The sequence below is a fragment of the Pelobates fuscus genome, chromosome 1 (assembly GCF_036172605.1).
Source record: "Pelobates fuscus isolate aPelFus1 chromosome 1, aPelFus1.pri, whole genome shotgun sequence".
Lineage (NCBI taxonomy): Eukaryota > Metazoa > Chordata > Amphibia > Anura > Pelobatidae > Pelobates > Pelobates fuscus.
The window spans coordinates 301,165,120-301,184,999 of record NC_086317.1 but is presented as its reverse complement, the minus strand read 5'-3'; the positions used below and the strand labels follow the sequence as shown (position 1 = coordinate 301,184,999).

Here is a 19,880-nt window from a genome sequence, read left to right as displayed (position 1 = left end):
TTTCATTGCCCCGCCCCCTTAGTGGGCCGCTGTGCTAAAAAATGCCCGGGCCGAATTATTCTCCCAGTCCGGCCCTGAGTGTGTGCGTGGGTCAGAGTGTGTGGGTGGCAGTGTTCGTATATGGGTCAGTGTGTGTCTGTGTGCAGTGTGTTTCTGTATGGGTCATTGTGTGTGTATCAGTGTGCAGTGTGTTTGTGTATGGGTCTCTACTACCTGTTTCCCCAGTCTGTTTCTTACCATCTATTTGCCTTCTCACTAAGAAAAGATTAAGCAGGCATATACTTGAGGGTCCATTCACTAAACAGTGATTTGATAAGTCTTCGGTCAAAATCGCCAAGTTAGAAAACCTTTTTAAATAAGGTGATATGGAGATTATTTTGACCTTTTCTTTTTTTGAGTGGCAAAAACACACAAGGTACACTGTGAAGAGCTTAAATGACTACTATAGGCACCCAGACCACTTCAGCTCAATGAAGTGGTCTGGGTGCCGGGTCCATCTAGGGTTAACCCTGCAGCTGTAAACATAGCAGTTTCATAGAAACTGCTATGTTTACAATAGGGTTAATCCAGCCTCTAGTGGTTGGCTCATTGACAGCCGCTAGAGGCGCTTTCATGCTTCTCACTGTGATTTTCACAGTGAGAAGACGCCAGCGTCCATAGGAAAGCATTAAGAAATGCTTTCCTATGGACTGATTGAATGCGCGCGCAGCTCTTGCCACGCATACGCATTCAGCGCTGATGTCGGAAGAGGGAGGAGAGTTCCCCAGCACCAAGGGAGCCCGGCGCTGGAGAAAGGTAAGAGTTTAAACCCTTCCTCCCCCTTCAGCCTGGCGAGAGTGGGACCCAGAGGGTGGGGGGGACCCAATGACCCTATAGTGCCAGGAAAACAAGTAAAAATTGAGGAAAAGTTGATGAGAGTGAGTGTATATATACTTGACCGGTGTATAGTCGCCATATGGGCTGGCGGAACCTTGGACAAAAACCCCCCCACATACCTAACCCAATAACACACTGACACCTGGTATATGGGAAAATTTGTCCACAGCTTTATTAAATAATTTATATAATATATAACGATAATATTGCTTTAAATAAATTAACATATAAACATGGGTCATTGCCCCCACCTTCCGCCCCTCTCATCCGTATCCTTCTTTTTAATAGAGGGCAATGACCCCCAACATAACAAATACAAATATATAACGACATTTTCCAACCTCGCCAACTTGAACCGAACAAGTGCCAACCATAAGTAACCTTGGCAGGGGTATACCCGGATACCCCTGCCCCACCAGGTTCTGAGCCACCTCCAGGACTCGAAACCACCATTGACCATAATTCCAATTTCTCCATGTTCCTCACGTTCCTCATAGGGAGCCTATGTCCTCTCTCTCAGCTCCCTATCCCGCCGCTGTGAAAAAACGGGATAACTCCTATCTAAACATAAATATACAGGGAGGGTGGGCGGGACAAACTAAACCGGGTAGGAAATTAGAAGTGAACCTCACAAAATGGCTCCTCCCTTAAATAGCCAAACCCACATAACCCATAACCCACCTGTCCTGTCTGTTCCTCCTGGGCCCGCCTCCTAACCCCTGTCAAGGCCCTGTTCCGCTTAAGCTGTGCTTTTGGCTACATGGGGCTACATGACCGGTGTATAGTCGCCATATGGGCTGGCGGAAACTTGGACAAAAAACCCCCCACATACCTAACCCAATAACACACTGACACCTGGTATATGGGAAAATTTGTCCACAGCTTTATTAAATAATTTATATAATATATAACGATAATATTGCTTTAAATAAATTAACATATAAACATGGGTCATTGCCCCCACCTTCCGCCCCTCTCATCCGTATCCTTCTTTTTAATAGAGGGCAATGACCCCCAACATAACAAATACAAATATATAACGACATTTTCCAACCTCGCCAACTTGAACCGAACAAGTGCCAACCATAAGTAACCATGGCAGGGGTATACCCGGATACCCCTGCCCCACCAGGTTCTGAGCCACCTCCAGGACTCGAAACCACCATTGACCATAATTCCAATTTCTCCATGTTCCTCACGTTCCTCATAGGGAGCCTATGTCCTCTCTCTCAGCTCCCTATCCCGCCACAAGCTCAGACCTTGACCCCTTAAGCTGTCTGAGCTCCGCCACCCCGAAGAAGGAACGCCCTCTGCATCCCTTCCTGCAGACCCAAGTTCAGCAGGTCGTAACCCACTGCCGAAAGGTGTACACCGTCCGAGCGGTAATACCCATCCAACCCCTCCTCCAGCTCCTGGTGCCTTACCACCACTCCCCCCAGTTTTCTGACAAAACTCGCCATCAGGCTGTTCACCTTACCCCTGCATCTTTCAATGGCTACCGGGTCCCGTGCGTACCGCCACCGCCGCCTCGGAACAATCTCAGACCATACCAGCATCACCCCGGGAAGCAGATCAACCAACCGGTTAAGATCCTGCTTCATCCATTTAACCAGCCTCCGCTGCGGGGTGAGGCCCAGGTCATTACCGCCTGCATGTAAGACTAGCATATCCGGCCGCGCCCCGCCTGCGACCATACCAAATATTGCCCTGCAGACGTCCCCCCAGCAAAAGCCCCGATACCCCCACCAGCGCACTACGAGCTGGCCCTCCGGAAAGCCCAGCTGCTGGCCTTGTGCTCGAGCTGCAGCCCTCCGTCCAGCCCAGAAAACGAAGGAATGACCCACGATCCAAGCGACCCGGCCTGGGGAAGAAAGAAAACACAGGATAAAAACCACCCGTACCCCCAAGGCCGCCCCAATGCCCCTTAGTGTTCCAACAAACCCAAGCGTACATATGAGCGGAACCTAACAGATTCCCATCTCCCAATCCGCTTGACTACCTCATCCCCCAGACCTAGACGTGTGGCCTCCGTGGCCGCCCCAATACGAAAGGAGTGGGTACCGTATGTGCCGGCATCCAGTCCCATCCGACCCAGACCCAGACTGAAGACTTTCTGAAATTGGAAGCGAGAGAGCGACGAGCCATCCGCGTGGACCAACAGGGACCCGCCAACCGCGGGCCTCTGATCCAAATACTCCGACACCGCAGCTACTGGGCACAGTGCCGAGCCCGGCAGAGCCCCCAGCGTAACGTCCCGGCCCTTACCTTCCACATCCGTCTTGGACCTAGCCAAGTGTACCACCAGCTTCCCATCCAGTATACGTACCCCGGACACCTGTAGGCCCCCCGTGGCCGCCCGGGTGTTGCTCACCAACTCCCCGACGCGGAACGCCCCAAAGAAAGCCAAAAGAAATGCCACCCGGAATAGCGACACCTCAAATGCGTTGAAACAAATGGTGGGCAGCACCTGAACAAGCCCTTCCAGCACATGCACCGACACCGGGCGCCTAGCGTCGGGGGCCCTCCGAGCCCTCCGATACCCTTTGAGTGCTTGCCGGACAATAAACGCCTTGGTAAGGTCCGCTCCCCCATGGAGCTTGAACCAGAACGCCATTGCAGCCATGTTCCTGTCAATCACCGCCGGGGAGGCGCCCCCCGCCAGTAATTGAAAGGTAAACCACAAGAAGGCATCCAGAGGCGGCTCCCCTCGTACCCCTCGGCCCAGCCCGCCCCAGGAACGCTCCCATGAACTCCAGACCTTACTGTATGCGGCCCATGTGGCCGGTGCCAGCGAAGCCTTCACGAGTCCGCCAAGCAGGACGCTCCTAGCTGCCACATCTCGATCGGGCACGGCTGACCCCTGTCCTGGGCCTCCGGGGCCATCATTCGAAACCGGGACCACTGAAAACGAGACAGAGCGTCAGCCACCTCGTTCAAGTACCCTGGCACATGGCGCGCGCGAAAGACCACATTCAGGGACATGCACAACAAAACAAAGCGACGCAGCAGAGTCACCACCGGCCTCGATGCCGCAGACTGATTATTAACCGCGTGCACCACGGACATGTTGTCCGAGAAGAAAACTACCTTCCTGTCCCTCAGCCGGTCCCCCCACAGAGCCAACGCCACCACCAGTGGGAACAGCTCTAGAAACGCCAGGTTACGCATGAGGGGGCTCCGCCCCCATGCCTCCGGCCACTTTTCTGCACACCAGCTCCCGCTGAAGTAGGCCCCGAAACCCACGCTACCCGACGCGTCGGTATACAGCTCCAGCTCGGCTGTCGACACGCCCCCTTGCCGAAAGAACACCGTCCCGTTAAAGTCCCTGAGGAAGGTATCCCACACCCCCAAGTCTGCCCGCATGGACGAAGATACCCGTATGAAATGGTGAGGGGAACGAATCCCCGCGGTAGCCGCCGATAAGCTGCGGCTAAACACCCTACCCATGGGTATCACCCTACAGGCGAAATTGAGCATACCGACCAGCGACTGCAGTCGGCGCAGGGTCACCTTCCGTGCCCGACGCACCTCTGCCACCACGCCGCGCAACCCTTCTAGCTTTGCCCGCGGCAGCCGACATTCCCCCCGCACTGAATCGATCTCCAGACCCAGGAAACTAAGGCACTCAGTCGGGCCCTCAGTTTTATCCGCCGCCAGCGGCACCCCAAAGCAGCCCGCCACCCATTGAATAGTACCTAACAAGTGCCGGCACGCGGGAGAGCCGGCCGGCCCCACACACAGGAAATCATCCAGATAGTGCACCACCGCTTTATCTCCCGCTTCCATCCGCACCACCCACTCGAGAAATGAGCTAAACTCTCAAAGTAAGAGCACGAAATGGAACACCCCATGGGAAGGCACAAATCCACAAAGTAGCCCCCCTCAAAGAAGCACCCTAACAGGTGGTGACACGCCGGGTGTACCGGGAGCAATCTAAAAGCAGCCTCGATATCCACCTTGGCCATCAACGCACCACGCCCGGCTCTCTTCACCAGCTCGACCGCCTGGTCAAATGATGCATAAGAGACCGAGCATAGGTCCCTGTCAATGTCGTCGTTCACCGACTCCCCTTTAGGATAGGAAAGATGGTGAATGAGCCGAAACTTCCCTGTTTCTTTCTTGGGGACCACTCCGAGGGGAGAGACCCGAAGGCCCTCCAGCGGCGGGGCCGAGAAAGGCCCCGCCATCCTACCCAACCGCACCTCCTTGTCCAGCTTCTCCCGAACCACCTCTGGAAACTCCACCACCGACTTGAGATTATGAGGGCACGCAGTGCCACCCCTCTCCCGAAAAGGAATAACAAACCCTTGCCCAAACCCCGCCCGAAGCAGCTCCGCGTCTGCCCTGTTACCGTAGCGGTTTAGCCAGGGCTCCATCGCGTCTAGTTTCACCGGGGTTAGCCCCCGAGGTAGTGGGAGACCCTCCGCCGCCAACCGCGGCAGAGGCTCCCGTCCCCCCGGACTTTCCTTTCTTGAAACATCGTTGGAGCCCATGAGCCCCACCGCAGCCCGAGCACTCGTGCTTGAAGCGGCAGGCTGCGCCCCACTTGCACTGGCCCTCATTAAAGAGCCAGCATAAGCCCTTCTGCGAGGCGGCCGACGAGGAGGACTGACCCTTAGCGCCAGCCGCGTGCTGAAAGGGCTGCGCCTTCTGCGCCATCATGAGCTTCATCCAGAGAGGCAGGTCCATCTGGTCCCACCGCATGCCCGGATTCGCCGCCAGCCGCTGCCGGAACTGCTCATCATACCGCCACCATGCCAATCCGCCATAGGTGCGGTATGCCTCCCATATGCCGTCCAAGTAGCAAAACAGGGACGAGCAGGAGCCCGGCGATTTTTCCCCGATTACGCTGGCCAGGATACAGAATGCCCTTAGCCAGTTACCAAAAGACTTCGGTATCTTGCGATACCTCCGCCGTTTCTCCTCCTCCTCCTTCTTTTCGTCCTTCTTGTCCTCCTCCTTGAGGTCAAGAAAGTCCTCCAAGGGAAGAAGAGAGAAGATCTCGCAAAATTCCCCTTTCCAGATTTTATCTTTCACCTCCTGCTTGAGGTGCACCCCCAGCGGGCCCGCGAAGGACACATACGCATGCTGCCTCGCCGCTTCCGTCACCCCACCCGTCAACTCCGCCCGTTCGCTTCCCGCCTCACCCGCGCTGGAAGCCGACACAGCTTCCCCGCCCGCAACTGCCGCCGGGGTCCCTAGACCGGACCCCGCCTCACCTCCCCCTTGCGTCCACACCTGCCCTACGCTACCTTGTGTGCCACCCCCCGCTCCCAGTGAGTGGAGTAGTGACTGCAGTGTTTGTACTAGTGCACTGGACTGTAGCGATTCCGTAGACTCACCGGCCAAGCCCCTGGAGCCGAGGATACCCGGGGCTGCACAGTCCGTCACTGCCCGTCCAGGATGAACTCCATCCGCCGATGTCCCGCCAACCAGGGAGCCCACCCGGTGCCTGGAAAACTCAGATGAGGAGCGACTCCGGGACCTGGAAAGAGGAGAAGAAGTCCTGGGCAAGGCGTACTGTTCCCCCATTACCTTCCCGTCCCGAACCGGGGAGCGCCTGCCAACCGCCAAAGCCTCCCGCCGGGTATCCTCCCGCCGTCGCGCCCCAAAGGCCCTGAGAGCCCTGCCACGTGGACTACGACTCCTACCGTCACCTTTGGATGCCAACCCCCGTCGATGCAACCTGGGGGACCCGGACCCTGCCAAACTCCCTGACGTAGGGCGCCTGCGCCGGGGCCTCCGTCTGCGCGTCCTGGGGGCCCTAACCGGCGAGGGGCTAGCACTACCAGACTCCGAACTAGACCCGCCCCCCCCGCTTCCTGCCCCGCGCCCCAACCCCGCTGCAGCCCGACCTACCCCTGCTCCTACAGAACCCAGACCAGGGACACCTCCCCCGGGGCCCTCTACGGACGCGGACGGTGACACCCCGCTCCCTAAAACAGCTATCCCCGACCGACCGGACCTCAGAGCCTTTCCTTTCCCCTTACCCTCTACCGCCCTCCTAACATCCACCGAACCCGCAGGCACTACCCTCCGCCCCGCAAGCAAACTACCGAGGGACCCCCCACCCCCCCCACTGAAGCCTGCCCAGTCTGCACTCCGCGAGACCCCTTTGCAGCATCCCGCACCCCCCCCAGGGGCCCTCCGCCCGACCCCTGCTCCCCTCGGGCCGCTCGCCTACCCGCCCCCCCGTCCGCCCGCTCCCTGGAATCGGGCCTCACTCCCTGCCTGCCCACCACGCCAAGGGGACCCCCGGAAGGGGCACCTGCACTTGCCTGCTGTACGTTGGGCCCGTCGCGGACCGTCCCAGTCCGCGTGCTGCTGTCCACTGCCAAGACCGATGGGGGTGCCCTCCTGGGCCGAGACCCCGCCCCGCCAGGCCCCGCACCAGGCCGTCCGGCCGCCATTTTGGATCCTGCTCCGCGCACGGCCCCATCCGTGTTAGGGGGTGGTGCAGCGACGTCCAGGGCAGCCGCCCGTCTAGACTCACCACGCCGAAGCCCCGGCCGCACACTGGGAGGCAGAGCCTCGACCAGGCAGCTCCTGGGCCTGCTGCGACTTCCACTGGCTGTCTCCTGCACTCCCGTGCCACCGACCTCCGGTTCTCCTCCCGGGCTCAAACGCCTCGGGGGCCTCCTGGCCCGCGCCGGGCGCGAGTCTCCGGCCTCATGTCCTGCCGCCGCAGCAAGGACCGGGCCCAGCTGGGCCTGCACCCATTCCGCTCCTTGTTGCCGCGCCGCTGTCCTGATTCCCTCCAGAAGCTTCTCCACGACATCCATGGCCCTGCAGAGGAGACAAAGAGAGAAACCCTACCCAGCAAGTATAGAGAGCACCGGGATGCACACAAACTAAACCGGGTAGGAAATTAGAAGTGAACCTCACAAAATGGCTCCTCCCTTAAATAGCCAAACCCACATAACCCATAACCCACCTGTCCTGTCTGTTCCTCCTGGGCCCGCCTCCTAACCCCTGTCAAGGCCCTGTTCCGCTTAAGCTGTGCTTTTGGCTACATGGGGCTACAATACTATACTATTCTTGCAAAGAGAGAAATAGTCCACATAAAGTATTACAGGTTTAAAAAGTGTTTTATATGTCTGTAGTATGTCATTTTCTTGAAAATACAATGTACACAATGAGAAGGTTAAAGGGACACTATAGTCACCAGAACAACTACAGCTTATTGAATTTGTTCTGGTGAGTAGAATCATTACCTTCAGGCTTTTTTCTGTAAACACTGTTTTTTTCAGAGAAAATGCAGTGTTTACATTACAGCCTAGTGATAACTTCACTGGCCACTCCTTAGATGGCTGTTAGAGATCCTTCCTAGGTCATGGCTGCCTAAAATGCATCCAAACATTCAGTGTCTCCTCCCTCTGCATGCAGACACTGAACTTTCCTCATAGAGATTCAGTGATTCAATTCATCTCTACGAGGAGATGCTGATTGGCCAGGGCTGTGTTTGAATCATGCTGGCTCTGCCTCTTTGTCAGTCTCAGCCAATCCTATGAGGAAGCACTGTGATTGGATCAGGCTACCACTTCTGATGATGTCAGCAGACAGTTTTTTCCCCTGAGGCACAAAGCATGCAGAGTTACAGCTTTAAGCTTGAATACAGTAAGATTTTGCTATATTTATGGATGTATGAGGGGCTAGATGGTGGTTAACATAGAAACATAGAAACATAGAATGTGACGGCAGATAAGAACCATTCGGCCCATCTAGTCTGCCCAGTTTTCTAAATACTTTCATTAGTCCCTGGCCTTATCTTATAGTTAGGATAGCCTTATGCCTATCCCACGCATGCTTAAACTCCTTTACTGTGTTAACCTCTACCACTTCAGCTGGAAGGCTATTCCATGCATCCACTACCCTCTCAGTAAAGTAATACTTCCTGATATTATTTTTAAACCTTTGTCCCTCTAATTTAAGACTATGTCCTCTTGTTGTGGTAGTTTTTCTTCTTTTAAATATAGTCTCCTCCTTTACTGTGTTGATTCTCTTTATGTATTTAAATGTTTCTATCATATCCCCCCTGTCTCGTCTTTCCTCCATGCTATACATGTTAAGATCCTTTAACCTTTCCTGGTAAGTTTTATCCTGCAATCCATGAACCAGTTTAGTAGCCCTTCTTTGAACTCTCTCTAAGGTATCAATATCCTTCTGAAGATAGGGTCTCCAGTACTGTGTACAGTACTCCAAGTGAGGTCTCACCAGTGTTCTGTACAATGGCATGAGCACTTCCCTCTTTCTACTGCTAATACCTCTCCCTATACAACCAAGCATTCTGCTAGCATTTCCTGCTGCTCTATTACATTGTCTGCCTACCTTTAAGTCATCAGAAATAATCACCCCTAAATCCCTTTCCTCAGATGTTGAGGTTAGGACTCTATCAAATATTCTGTACTCTGCCCTTGGGTTTTTACGTCCAAGATGCATTATCTTGCACTTATCCACATTAAATGTCAGTTGCCACAACTCTGACCATTTTTCTAGTCTACCTAAATCATTTTCCATTTGGCTTATCCCTCCTGGAACATCAACCCTGTTACATATCTTAGTATCATCCGCAAAAAGACACACCTTACCATCAAGACCTTCTGCAATATCACTAATAAAAATATTAAAGAGAATGGGAGAATGAGAATGGTTTTAACACTATAGGGTCAGGAATACATGTTTGTGTTCCTGACCCTACAGTGATCCTTTAAATATAAAAAAAAAAACATGCACATACAAAACAAACAGTAGTAGAAAATATCTATTAAAATGGAAAAGTATTGAAACAAATTAATTCCTCTACTGGAATAGGTAATGAATACTGCCACCTTCAGGACATTCTTCTCAGAGTTTGAAAAAAACAATCCACCCTTAAAGGACCTCTCCACACTTTTAAAAATGCACCCCCACAGTTTAGTAGATATATCCCCAATAAGTAAATGCATGCATATTTTTATGCATGTATTCATTGGTAGTATAGTATAAAAGAGATTACAAAAACTGCAGTTCTTATGACTTTCAGTCACTTCATAAGGAAAAAAAACAATGCAAGGCTTCTCTATAGTCACCAGAACAACTACAGCTTATTGAATTTGTTCTGGTGAGTAGACTCATTCCCTTCAAGCTTTTTGCTGTAAACACTGTCTTTTCAGAGAAAATGCAGCGTTTACATTACAGCCTAGTGATAACTACACTGGCCACTCCTTAGATGGCTGTTAGAGATCCTTCCTGGATCATGGCTGCCTAGAATGCATCCAAACATTCAGTGTCTCCGCCCTCTGCATGCAGACACTGAACTTTCCTCATAGAGATTAATTGATTCAATTTATCTCTATGAAGAGATGCTGATTGGCCAGGGCTGTGTTTGAATTGTGCTGGCTCTGCCCCTGATCTGCCTCTTTGTCAGTCTCAGCCAATCCTATGGGGAAGCATTGTGATTGGATCAGGCTAACACTTCTGCTGATGTTAGCAGGCAGTGGGCAGGTCTAAAGGAAACAGGCACAAAGCCAGCTGCTCCAGACTTGAACACAAGTAAGATTTCTATATTTAGGGAGGCATGAGGGGCTCAGGGTGGCTAGATGGTGGTTTTAACCCTCTAGGGTCATGAATACATGTTTGTGTTCCTGACCCTATCGTGCTCCTTTAAAATTGTAAAAATGTATATAATACTTTGTAAGTGTGTCAGTTTCAGGGTGTCTGTCAGTGAATGTGTGTGTGTGTGTGTGTGTGTGCCTGACAGTGAATGTGTGTGTCTGTTTGTGAATGTGTGTGTGTCTGTCAGTGAATGTGTGCATGTCTGTCACTGTGTGTCTGAGTGAGTGTTTCTGTCACTGTGTCAGTGAGTGCATGTGTGTGTCTGTCAGTTTATGTCTGTGAGTGAGTGTGTCTGTTAGTGAATGTGTGTCACTGTATGTGTATCTGAGAGTGTGTGCCTGCCAGTGAATTGGTGTGTCAGTGTGTGTCTGTCAGTCAAACTGTGTGTTCGTCTTAAACATGTAGGGGCAGGCGGGAGAGGGGGTGCCCGAGTTTCGTCCTGCCTAGGTCAACACATATCCAAATTCACCACTTGGGGTTCTGCTTACAGGTTCTGCTAATCACATTATGACACTAAATCTTTAAATTAATTAAGAGGTTTATATAAACTTATATTAATTAATCCCACCAGCTGTATTAACCCCACAACATACTGTATTAATCACAAACCCACAGCATTAACCAAACACTGTTAAACTAAAATTAACTAAAGATTTTGCACAATAAAGTGTCACTGTCATAAAATATTTAAACTTGAAGGTGCTATTACTCTCTTAGTATCATAGTGGACTCAGTGATAACAATGAAAGGATGAAGTGGCAGAACTAAACTAGAGAAGTCCCTGGTGCAAGAATTTGTTTGGGTCCCTTATCGCAAGGATGGAAAACAAAGGTAGATCACCATCTGTCGTAGGACTCCCACAATGCTTAGCGAGCTGGGGATCAACCATTTGCCCATCCATGCAGGGTTATATTTAGCACTGAACAGTGTTTGTACAGGGGCGTACCATGGAGTTGGCGAAACCAATGTCCGCCAGGGGCACAAGCCAATGGTGGGTCACAAAAATCAATTGTCAGTGTGACCAGTGATTTTTGTGCCCCCAGGCAGTGTGCGGATCCATACGGGGACCGCGCGCACAAGGGGAGTGTCCCCCCCTTGCACTCTGCGTAGGAGAGCCAGGTGTCACGTGACTACCCAGTGCTCAGCGTGACAGAGACTCAGGGTGCCGCACCGTACATCGGGCGCCCATCTCCACTGCCATGACAGGAAAAAGGGAGGGGGGCATCAATCTTCAACTTGGCTCTGTGGGTGAAGCAGCTAGCTGCTGCTTGGGAGGGAGATATTGATGGAAGGGGGGGTTTGGCTTGGGGAGATATATAGAAGGGGTGGCATGGGGAGATATATTGAATGGGGGGTTGGCATGGGGAAATAAATTGAAGGGGGTTTGGCATGGGGAGATATATTGAAGGGGGTTTGGCGTGGGGAGATATATTAAAGGAGGGTTGGCATCAGGATATATTTGGAAGGGGGGTTGACATGGGGAGATATATTAAAGGGGGGTTGGCATCAGGAGATATATTGAAGGGGGTTGGCATGGGGAGATATATGGAAGGGAGGTTTGACATGCGGAGATATATGGAAGGGGTGGAATGGGGATAATATGGAAAAGGGTGGCATGGGGAGAGAAATGGAAGGAGGATGGCATGGTGAAATATATATAAGGAGGGATTGGCATGGGGAGATATATTGAAGGAGGGGTTGGCATGGGAAGATTTATAGAAGGGAGTTAGGTATTAGGGAGATATAGAAGGGGATTGGCATTGGGTAGAGATATGAAAGGGGGAGATTGACATTGGGGAGAGATTGACATGGAAGATAGGAGGATATAGATGGAAGGGAGGAGTGACATGGATCGAAGGGAGACATGGGGGGGATATGGATCGAAGGGAGGAGAGACTTAAGGTGTGACACTTTACCTACCTTGCTAAAACTGCAGTTTCTGTAGGGACTGAGGGAGCAAGCAGAGCGGACATCCAGACCGTGGCATTACTACTGAGACTGTAACAAAGTTAAACTTTTGGGTAAATGATGTGTGTGTCCAGGATTACATACTGTGTGCATGAGAATGAAACAAGTAATTTTAGTTTGTGTTGCTCTAGGATTCACTAACTTTTATACAGATCACATGCAGCCATAGGCGTGCGCACGGGGTGTGCCGGGTGTGCCTGGGCACACCCTAATCCCCGCGGCACGCGCTATGTATTGAGACCGGCAGGGGAAATCTCAGGATCTCCCCTGCCGGCTCATGCAGAGCCGGCGCTATCCGAGTGCCGGCTCTGCTCTCAGCCTCCCCTCACCGGCTCACAGGCAATGAGGGAGGCAGGAGAGGACCGGCGGAGCTCTTGCCAGCAGCTCCGCCGGGTTCCTCTCGCGAGATCTGAGCGTTGCCGCGGCAACGCTCAGATCTCGCATGAGTGAACTCTAGCCCTGCGGGGCTAGAGTTCACTCTCCACTGGACCACCAGGGATGGATGGCAGCAGCAGCAGGATCCCCCCTCCCAGGCATAAGGTAAGAAGGGAGGGGGGATAACTGATCTGCCCCCACCTCCACTGGACCACCAGGGAAGGCAGCAAGGAAAGATCCCCCCTCCCTACATAAAGTAAGAAGGGAGGGGGGATATTAAGTAATGTACCGGCACCTCCACCCCCCCACAATCACCCACACACACACATACACAGCACCCACATACATACAGCACCCACACACACACATACAGCACCCACAGACATACACAGCACCCACACACATACACAGCACCCACACACATACACAGCACCCACACACATACACAGCACCCACACACATACCAAGCACCCACACACATACAGCACCCACACACATACACAGCACCCACACACATACCAAGCACCCACACACATACAGCACCCACACACATCACCCACACACATACACAGCACCAACACACATACACAGCACCAACGCACATACACAGCACCAACACACACAGCACCCTCACAAACACACAGCACTCTCACACTCATTACACAAACAGCACCCTCACACTCACACAGCACACTAACAGTACCCTCACAAACACAAACAGGACCCTAACAAACACACACACAGCACACTACCAGTACCCTCACACACAAACAGCACCCTCACACACAGTACATTTACAGCACCCTCACAAGTGCACACACACACACACACACACACAAACAGCACCCTGACATACAGTACATTCACAGCACCCTCACAAGCACGCACACACAAACACCCTCACCCACATAGTACACTACCAGCACCCTCACACACACATCACACTAACAGCACCCTCACACAGCACACACACAGCTTTGTGTGTGTGTGCGTGTGTATATATATATATATATATATATATACACGCCGCTTGTGCTTTAGGGTGCACACCCTAATGCAATAGGCTGCGCACGCCTATGCATGCAGCACAGATAACCAGTTACATTATTCTATCTACTCATCAGGGGTTGTTACTATCACACAAATACAAACACAGTCCCACCATACACAGCCAGCCCAAAACTATCACAAACACTAGCAGTCCCCATCACACACTGACCGCACAAAATGATCACACACAGCCAGCCCAATTCTAACACACAGTTTCCATCACATGTACACAGCTCAATACCATCAAACACAAACTATTCTTATCACACACAGACAACCCAATACATCACATGCAGTCCCCATTACATTCAGACAGCCAAATATATCACACACAATTTGTAGCCATTACACTCAGACAGCTCAATACACAGTCCCCATTACACCCAGACACCCCAATACATCACATGGAGTCCCCACTATACTCAGACAGTCTGAGGTCATCATTCACAACCAAGAAATTTGTTAGTTATAAAAAAAAAAATGTAGTAACCCCAGTAAAGACTCCTGTTTATAATATGGTGCAGGGCCGTACTACCCTTGGGCCGCTGTGAGATTCGGCCACAAGAATGTGAGAGAGCAGTTCCTCTGGCAATTTGATGTTGCCTTTGTTGCCGCTGTAAATATCATATCTGGCATCTTTTACGCTGTGTGAAGTCCTAGGGCATATCCTGCGAGTGCAATCTAAATGTACCAGTGTTGGGTTCAGTCCTGGGTGCTGGGTCATGTTCTGTGAGTGCAATCTAAGTGCTGGCGTAAGTAATAAGTGCTAGGGTAAGTCCTGTTAGTGCAATCTCCATGCTGAGGCAAGTCCCGTGAGTGCAAACTCCATGCTGGGGCAAGTCCTTTGAGTGCAATCTCTGTGCTGGGACAGGTCCTGGGTGTGCAATCTACATGCTGGAGCAAGTCCTGTAAGTGCAATCTCTGTGCTAGGGTAAGTCATGGGTGCTAGGGCAAATCATGTTAGTGCAATCTCCATGCTGGGGCAAGTCCCGTGAGTGCAAACTCCATGCTGGGGCAAGTCCTGTGAGTGCAATCTCTGTGCTGGGGTAAGTCCTGGATGCTCGAGCAAGTCTTGTAAAGCGCAATCTGCATTCTGGAGTAAGTCAGTATATGCCCCTATTATATACACATGGTTATGTCTCACACACTGCCCTGATATATAACCCTGCACAGGGCAATTCATATACATTTGTGTACATACTGGGACCTATATATTGCCCTGTGCATTGGTTATATATCAGGGCAGTGTGTGAGATATAACTGTGTGTATACTAAGGGTGTATATTGCCCTATGCATGCGGTATATATCAGTGTAGTGTGAGATATAACTTTGTGTGTATACTAAGCAGTGGCGGATCCAGAGCCTGATCTCGGGAGGGGCACTTGTAGATTATTTAAATAAATAATCCAGACACAATAACCACTACAGCTCAGCGTAGTGGTTATAGTGCCAATAATGCCAAGACCCCCTCCCAGAGTAAGTAGTCAAACTGTTTAAGAACTGTTTGACAACTTACCTGAGGTCCTCTGGGAAATGGGGCTGTAGTAGGGCAGAGGAGCAGTGGTATGTGTGAGTGGTGCAATGTGTGAGGGGTGCAGTGTGTGTGTGTGTGAGGGGGACAGTGTATTAGCAGTGTGTGTGTGTGTGAAGGTTGCAGTGTGTACGTGAGGGCGGCAGTATATGTCAGGGGTGCAGTGTGTGTGTGTGGGTCAGTATGTGTGTGTGACAGTTACAGTGTGTGTGTGGGGCAATGTATGTGTATGTGGGGCAGTGTGTGTATGTGGGGGCAATGTGTTTATGGTGGGCAGGGGCAATGTGTGTGTATGGGGGGCAGGGGCAATGTGTGTGTATGGGGGGCAGGGGCAATGTGTGTATATGGGGGGCAGGGGCAATGTGTGTATATGGGGGGCAGGGGCAATGTGTGTATATGGGGGGCAGGGGCAATGTGTGTGTGTATATGGGGGGCAGGGGCAATGTGTGTGTATATGGGGGGCAGGGGCAATGTGTGTGTGTGTATGGGGGGCAGGGGCAATGTGTGTGTATGGGGGCAGGGGCAATGTGTGTGTATATGGGGGGCAGGGGCAATGTGTGTGTATATGGGGGGCAGGGGCAATGTGTGTGTATATGGGGGGCAGGGGCAATGTGTGTCTATATGGGGGGCAGGGGCAATGTGTGTGTGTGTATGGGGGGCAGGGGCAATGTGTGTGTGTATGGGGGGCAGGGGCAATGTGTGTGTATGGGGGGCAGGGGCAATGTGTGTGTATGGGGGGCAGGGGCAATGTGTGTGTATGGGGGGCAGGGGCAATGTGTGTGTATATGGGGGGCAGGGGCAATGTGTGTGTGTATGGGGGCAGGGGCAATGTGTGTGTGTATGGGGGGCAGGGGCAATGTGTGTGTGTGTGTATGGGGGCAGGGGTAATGTGTGTGTGTGTGTGTGTGTGTATGGGGGCAGGGGTAATGTGTGTATGGGGGGCAGGGGTAATGTGTGTGTGTGTGTATGGGGGGCAGGGGTAATGTGTGTGTGCGTGTATGGGGGGCAGGGGTAATGTGTGTGTGTGTATGGGAGGCAGGGGCAATGTGTGTGTGTGTATGGGGCAGGGGCAATGTGTGTGTGTGTATGGGGGCAGGGGCAATGTGTGTTTGTGTATAGGGGCAATGTGTGTGTGTGTATGGGGGCAGGGGCAATGTGTGTGTATGGGGGGCAGAGGCAATGTGTGTGTGTATGGGGGGCAGGGGCAATGTGTGTGTGTGTGTGTGTGTGTATGGGGGCAGGGGCAATGTGTGTGTGTATGGGGGGCAGGGGCAATGTGTGTGTGTGTGTGTGTGTGTATGGGGGGCAGGGGCAATGTGTGTGTGTGTATGGGGGGCAGGGGCAATGTGTTTGTATGTGTGTGTATGGGGCTCAGGGGCAATGTGTGTGTGTGTGTGTATGGGGGCAGGGGCAATGTGTGTGTGTGTGTGTGTGTGTATGGGGGGCAGGGACAATGTGTGTGTATGTGTGTGTGTGTGTATGGGGGGCAGGGGCAATGTGTGTGTAGAAGAAGGATGGGGGGGGGCTTTTTTTGTTTAGTGTGTGTGTTTTTTTTTTACATTTAATTAAAATTAATATATAATTTATGTCCCCCCTCCCTTCTTACCTTTACTGGGAGGAGGGGGGACATCTTTCTTTCCCTGGTGGTCCCAGTGGGGATTCCCTGGTGGTCCCAGTGGTAGGAGTGAACTCTAGTCCGCGCTCCAGGGCTAGAGTTCGCTCTCGCGAGATTTGGAGCGTTGCCGTGGTAACCGCGGCAACGCTCCAAATCTCGCGAGAGGAGGACTCGGAGGAGCTGCTGGTAACAGCTCCCGGGTCCTCTCTCCCTCCCCTGCCGGTCGGCTGTCAGTAATGTGCCTGCGGACCGGGGAGGGAGATCACTGATCTCCCTCCCCGGTCTGCAGGCACAATGCAGGGCTGGCACTTGGGCAATGTCAGCCCTGCATTAGCCAGCAGGGGAGAATCTCGGGGGGGGCAATTGCCCCGTTGCCCCCCCCCCCCTGGATCCGCCACTGATACTAAGGGTATATATTGCCCTCTGCAGGGGTATATATGAGTCTTACCTATAAATAATACACTCTTCAAATGTGCTTTAAAATGCATGGTTTTCCCTTTTGTGAACAAGAATATAACGCTATGATATGGGACTGGTATAATGACACAATGCTTTTGGTCTGGTATAAAATTATTTCCGGGGCTGGTTTTTATCCCCTGTCCGGCACAGATGTGGTGTGATGTCCCTGTGTTATGCTTGTAAAAAGGTGTGTTGTGTTTGCAATAAGGTGTAATGGCGTTTGTTATGCTTGTGATAAGGTGTTATGTGCCTGTACTATGCTTGCAATATGACCAGCATTCCTTTGGCACATCACCATCATCACACAAGTATAAACATGTGTGTGTAAATATATATTTATGATTTGAGGCTGATAACACATATTAACATTGGCATTATTGGGGAAGCATTGTGTATGGAGCTTTGCCATTTCATGCACACTATCAGACGGGAGGGTTTCTAGGAGTTCTCCTTGCAGTGGTTTCATATAGTGTGAAAGGCTTTGGATGACTGGCAGGAAAACCTCAGGAACTTTCAATTCCTTTTTTATAAAAAAAATTTATGGGACAGGGAGACAAAATATAATGCTAAATATGTTTTATTTTAGTTCCCATTTACATGGTGGAGCACTTTCTTTAAAATGTTTACTTTTTTATGATTTGGTGGGGGGTGGGAGCCAAGAGAGCTCCTCGCCAAAGGCGGTAGAGGCCCTAGGTATGCCTCTGTGTTTGTATGTTTGAGTGTAAGCATGTTTATGTATGTGTGAATGTAGGAGTGTATTGGTGTATATTCTGTATGTTTGTATATGTGTGTCTATGTATCTGCATGTTTGTATCTATGTGGCAGTGTGTGTCTGTATCTGTCTGTGTAGTGTTTTATCTGCATATCTGTATGGGTGTTAGTATTTGTATATGTGTTGTGTGTTTTTGTGTACTGTTGCCATTTGAAAGCAGTGTTTTTCTTCTGTGTAGTGTTTGCCTTTAAATGTAGGGGGGTGTCTGTATGTAACGTTGATGTTTGAATGCAGGACTGTATTTGCGTGTAATGTTTAGGTTTGAATGCTGAGACTTCTTGTACCCTACAGGTGTCAATTTAAAATACTAACTCTTACCTATAAAGCTCTAAACAACTCTAGCAGTTAGATTTTGTCACTGATTTGTAGGTATTCCCCTTCTCAGTTTTTCTTCTCTGCCAGTGACCTTCTCCTGCTGCTGCTCGCATCCTTACTGCTAATTCGCACTTGCAGGACTTTTCTTGGGCGACTGCCTTCCTTTGGAACAGCCTGCCTACCCCCATCAGACTCTCCCCTAGTCTTCAATCATTTTTAAGAAGTCCCCCAAGACCTATCTTTTCAGAAGTGCTTATGGCCTTCTATTTAATAAATATGTCTCTCTTCTGAAGGGCCACACTCCCCTCTAATCTCCAGTTCTGCTACTTTCCCACCTTGTTTGTTTGCTGTTGCCTTGATGCCTTATTGTGTTTTGCAGGAGGATTTCTCCTCCAGGGTCTTGTCAGTTGGCTGAAGCTGTTAGGAGTCAGAGCTCAGAGGCTCTCCAAATCCACACCCCCTTTCCTTCCAGCGATGCCAGATTACAGGTGCCTAGTCATTCTGTTAAAGGGCCGCAGTGCATGAACAAGCCCCTGGAAACATTTTGTCATCAGGTGGCTCTAAGTGCATGGGCACCCTTATGAGCACTCTGGGTGTGTGGAATGCTGGATAATAATTGCATTGTAACCAAACCCTCTCATCATGTAAAAGTAAAGTATTTTAATTCTCTGCCATATGCTAACACCAATGTATGCAAGAAAATGTGTTGTCCTAATTTTATATGCTAGCAATGCATCATATATTTCAGATAAATGTTAACCCTATTTTTCTTCTCAGAAGTGAAGGATTTAATTTTCATATATTTAACTCCAATGTAAAAGTAAAGATTAACAAACAACAGCACAAAGAACTATTTATAGTTCATATTGCACTCATTTAACACTAGGTGGCAAAATAATCCACTTTTTAGTATACAACAACAAGAAATTTCAAGGATGACAACCTAGTTAAGTGTATTTTTCTCTGCTGTCAGCTCTGGTTGACAGCGACCAACGCCCTTCATTGATACAGGTGATAATTACCTTGAGGGTCAGTTGGGAAATTTCTGTTTAAATGTCAAAATCTGACACAATTTAGTTTCTTCAATTTGGCTGAAATTCTCAGCAACTGGATTACTCACTAAACTTGATTTTGTTTTGTTGGGTAATCAGGTAATTTCAAATTTTAGGCCCAAATTGCCAGAAACATAGAAACATAGAATGTGACGGCAGATAAGAACCATTCGGCCCATCTAGTCTGCCCAATTTTCTAAATACTTTCATTAGTCCCTGGCGTTATGTTATGATACCGGAGAAACTGACGGAAGCGAAGCACAGAGAGATGG

General features: G+C 50.7%; 1 protein-coding gene across 1 annotated transcript in view; it reads right to left on the bottom strand.

Annotated features, from left to right (window-relative positions):
• The window catches only part of LANCL3 (LanC like family member 3), a 114,812-nt gene that overhangs the window by 21,732 nt on the left and 73,200 nt on the right, over positions 1-19,880 (bottom strand). The gene's annotated exons all lie outside the window — the stretch shown is intronic.